This window comes from Salmo salar, chromosome 21 (assembly GCF_965601325.2).
Source record: "Salmo salar chromosome 21, fSalSal1, whole genome shotgun sequence".
NCBI lineage: Eukaryota > Metazoa > Chordata > Actinopteri > Salmoniformes > Salmonidae > Salmo > Salmo salar.
Genome location: NC_138311.1, coordinates 54,340,575 through 54,345,523, shown reverse-complemented (window position 1 = coordinate 54,345,523; position 4,949 = coordinate 54,340,575). Strand labels below are relative to the sequence as shown.

The following is a 4,949-nucleotide window of genomic DNA, read 5'->3' as shown; positions in this document are numbered from 1 at the left end:
CGCATTACCAAGTTCCAAACTGCCTCTGGAAGCAACTTCAGCCCAATAACTGTTCATTGGGAGCTTCATGAAATGGAGCTTCATGTAAAGCTCGCCGCCATTGGACTCAAGAGCAGTGGAAACGCATTCTCTGGAGGGATGAATCACACTTCACCATCAGGCAGTCCGACGGACGAATCTGGGTTTGGCATAGTGCCAACGGCAAAAATTGGTGGAGGAGGAATAATGGTTTGGGGCTGTTTTTCATGGTTACGTCTAGGCCCCTTCAGTCTAGTGAAGGCAAATCATTAAATCTACAGCATACAATGACATTCTAGAAATGTATGAAATGTATGCATTCACTACTGTCTGCTAAATGACTAAAATGTAAATGTAAATGTAGATGATTCTGTGCTTCAAACTTTGTAGCAACAGTTTGGGGAAGGCCCTTCCTTGTTTCAGCATGACGGGGGAGACCAATTCCATATTAATGCCCATGATTTTGGAATGAGATGTTCAACGAGCATACTTTTGGCCATGTAGTGTATATACAGGGTTTTGTGAGCCATCCCACTGTGTTAACCATACAGACAGTCTCAATATGTTATCCCTAGCCCACTGTGTTAACCATACAGCCAGTCTCACTATGTTAGCCATCCCACTGTGTTAACCATACAGCCAGTGTCACTATGTTAGCCCTAGTCCACTGTGGAGCAGCAGGACACAGGTATCCATCTATCTCTCCAGTTGATCCCTGTAAATCCCAGGTTAGTACTGAGTACGTGACAGAAACTTAAAGAGGATTACTGGACAGCTCACTGTTAAGCCTGGGCCAGACCAGGACCAGACCAGGACCAGGCCAAGGACCAGATCAGGACCAGGCCAAGGACCAGGCCAAGGACCAGATCAGGACAAGACCAAGGACCAGATCAGGACAAGGCCAAGGACCAGACCAGGACCAGACCAGGACCAGATCAGGACCAGGCCAAGGACCAGACCAGGACCAGGCCAAGGACCAGACCAGGACCAGGGACAGACCAGGACCAGGACTGACCAGGACCAGATCAGGACCAGACCAGGACTAGATCAGGACCAGGCCAAGGACCAGACCAGGGACAGATCAGGACCAGGGACAGACCAGGACCGGGACAGACCAGGACATCATGATACTAGTCAGTGTCTGTCACATATGGCGCGCACTACTTTTGACCAGAGCTGCTTGACAATGACCACAGACAAACCGATCTGGGACCAGGCTAGGCCTTCTCCGTCCCCAGACCTGCAGCCAGGCTAGCATGCATACAGTATGACTATACCCATTGCCCATACATTGCTCTAGACCACAGGTTTCAAACTCATTTCACAGAGAGCCGAGTGTCTGCCGGTTTTCGCTACTCCCTTGTCCTTGATCTAATTAAAGTCACTAATTAGTAAGGAATTCCCCTCACCTGGTTGTCTAGGTCACTGATTAGTAAGGAATTCCCCTCACCTGGTTGTTTAGGTCACTGATTAGTAAGGAATTCCCTTCACCTGGTTGTTTAGGTCACTGATTAGTAAGGAATTCCCCTCACCTGGTTGTCTAGGTCACTGATTAGTAAGGAATTCCCTTCACCTGGTTGTTTAGGTCACTGATTAGTAAGGAATTCCCTTCACCTGGTTGTCTAGGTCACTGATTAGTAAGGAAGTCCCCTCACCTGGTTGTCTAGGTCACTGATTAGTAAGGAAGTCCCCTCACCTGGTTGTCTAGGTCACTGATTAGTAAGGAAGTCCCCTCACCTGGTTGTCTAGGTCACTGATTAGTAAGGAAGTCCCCTCACCTGGTTGTTTAGGTCACTGATTAGTAAGGAATTCCCTTCACCTGGTTGTCTAGGTCACTGATTAGTAAGGAATTCCCTTCACCTGGTTATCTAGGTCTTAATTGAAAGGAAAAAAATGAAAACCAGCAGACACTAGGCACTCCATGGAATGAGTTGGACACCCCTGCTGTAGACTATTCTAGAAACTATAACGGTCAAGGTGTGAAAAGGCCCTGAGCTATTGTTTTATAAGGAACCCGACCACATAGAGGACCAATAACGAACGGCCTTTCCTCTGGGACGAAGTGACAGTTCTAACTCAAACCACAACTAGTGGTTAAAGCGTTGCACTAGTAACCCGAAAGGTTGCTGGATCGAATCCCCAAGCTGACAAGGTAAAACTCTGTCGTTTGGCCACTGAGCAAGGCAGTTAACCCACTGTTCCCTGGGCGCCGAAGACGATTAAGGCAGCCCCCCTCACCTCTCTGATTCAGAGTGGTTGGGTTAAACGGGAAGACACATTTCAGTAGAAGGCATTCAGTTATACAACTGACTAGGTATCCCCCTGTCCCTGTCTATGTTGCTGACAAAGGGGTAACATATACACAACAGGTTCTATGAAATCATAATACACTGAACAAAAATATAAATGCTACATACAATAATTTCTAAGATTTTACTGAGTTATAGTTCATATAAAGGAAATATATTCAAATACATTTATTAGAACCTAATCTACGAATTTCACATGAATGGGAATATAAATATGCATCTGTTAGTCACAGATGCCTTATAAAAAAAAAGGTAGGGGCATGGATCAGAAAACCAGTCAGTATCTGGTGTGACCACCATTTGTCTCATGCAGCGCGACACATCTCCTTCACATGGAGTTGATCAGGCTGTTGATTGTGGCCTGTAGAATGTTGTCCCGCTCCTCTTCAATGTTTGTGTGAAGTTTCTGGATATTGGCGGGAACTGGAACACGTTGTCGTACACGTCAATCCAGAGCATCCCAAACATGCTCAATGGGTGACATGTCTGGTGAGTATGCAGGCCATGGAAGAACTGGGACATTTTCAGCTTCCTGGAATTGTGTACAGATCCTTGCGACATGGGGCTGTGCATTATCATGCTGAAATATGAGAACATGAGGTGATGGATGAATGGCACGACATTAGACAATAGGGTCTCGTGTGGCTCAGTTGGTAGAGCATGGTGTTTGTAACGCCAGGGTTGTGGGTTCGATTCCCACGGGGGACCAGTATGGGGAAGAAAAAAAAACGGAAAAAAAAACGTATGAAATGTATGCATTCACTACTGTAAGTCGCTCTGGATAGGAGCGTCTGCTAAATGACTATCATTCAAATTTCCATTGATAAAATGCAATTGTGTTTGTTGTCCATACTAAAACCCCACTGCCACCAGGGGCACTCTGTTCACAATGTTGACATTAGCAAACTGCTTGCCATAAATGTCTGCCATCTGCCCGGTACACTTCTCCAGTGTGCTATTGGCCATTGAAGGTGAGCATTTGCTCACTGAAGTTGGTTATGATGCTGAACTGCAGTCGGGTCAAGACTCTGGTGAGGCAGATGAGCTTCCCTGAGATGGTTTATGACAGTTTGTGTAGAAATGTTTCAGTTGCTCAAACCCAGTTTCTTCAGCTGTCCAGGTGGCTGGTCTCAGACGGTCCTGCAGGTGAAGAAGCCGGTTACAGATGGTCTGCGGTTGTGAGGCCGGTTGGACGTACTGCCGAATTTTAAAAAATGACGTTGGAGGCGGCTTATGGCAGAGAAATTAACATCCAATTCTCTGGCAACAGCTCTGGTTGACATTCCTGCAGTCAGCATGCCAATTGTACGCTCCCTCAAAACTTGAGACATCTGTGGCATTGTGTTGTGTTACAAAACTGCACATTTTAGTGTGGCCTATTATTGTCCCCAGCACAAGGTGCACCTGTGTAATGACCATGCTGTTTAATCAGCTTCTTGATATGCCACACCTGTCAGGTGGATGGATTATCTTGGCAAAGGAGAAATGCTCACTAACAGGGATTTAAACAAATTTGTTCAAATCAGAAATAAGCTTTTTGTGTGTATGGAACATTTCTGGGGATCTTTTATTTCAGCTCATGAAACATGGGACCAACACTTTACATGTTGCGTTCATATTTTTGTTCAGTGTAAAAACAGAAAGAGCAGCGGTTGCAATTGTAACAGCCAAATAAACAAACATTATATTGTCTATAAAACCACCACATCCTCAGTCGTACAGAGCTCAAGCTCTGTTGGGTCTGCAGACCTCAGCTCCCTGGATAAAGAGTCTCTGCAAGCTGCCAGGTATAGCTGTGGCTAGTAGGAATGACAGCAGTGAAGTGGATTAATAGGATTAGAATCAACTTTCTCTCTCTCTCCCTCTATCCTTCTATCCCTCTCTACCTCTCTCTAATAGTTCCACCACTCTCTCCATGCGCCCCCTCTCTCTGTCTTTCACAAACACTCTCTCATCTCCAATTCCCACCTCTCTCTCTCTCACTCCCACTCTCTCTCCAAGTCCCACCTCTCTCTCGCTCACTCTCTCTCCAAGTCCCACCTCTCTCTCGCTCACTCCCACTCTCTCTCTCCAAGTCCCACCTCTCTCTCGCTCGCTCACTCTCTCTCCAAGTCCCACCTCTCTCTCGCTCACTCCCACTCTCTCTCTCCAAGTCCCACCTCTCTCGCTCACTCCCACTCTCTCTCTCTCCAAGTCCCACCTCTCTCTATCACTCCCACTCTCTCTCTCTCCAAGTCCCACATCTCTCTCGCTCACTCTCTCTCCAAGTCCCACCTCTCTCTCGCTCACTCCCACTCTCTCCCTCTTTCTGTCCCACCATTCTCTCTCACCCCCTTCTATTTCTCACTCTCAACACTTTTCCCTGCTCACGTCTCCACCTTCACCTTTCTCTCTCTCCCTCCCACCTCCCCCCTCCTCTCTCATCTATGATAATGCATTAACTACGAAAAATATTTGACCTGTTGCTGCATAACTCAATTAGACTCTGAACCCCCTGAGGAGACATGCCGTTGATGCTGCTGCTGCTTGGGTTCTCTCTATCCTCCCATTATTACATAACTATCTTCACAGCAAAAACACAATTCCCCCATTTCACACCATTAAGCTCTGTTCATTTCACTT

The 4,949-nt window shown here is 46.6% G+C and overlaps 1 non-coding gene across 1 annotated transcript; it reads left to right on the top strand.

The window, feature by feature from the left end:
* The first annotated feature begins 2,960 nt into the window (after positions 1–2,960).
* On the top strand, positions 2,961–3,036 carry trnat-ugu (transfer RNA threonine (anticodon UGU)). Its single transcript has one exon. It is a non-coding gene; the product is annotated as a tRNA-Thr (tRNA).
* Positions 3,037–4,949: the final 1,913 nt, after the last annotated feature.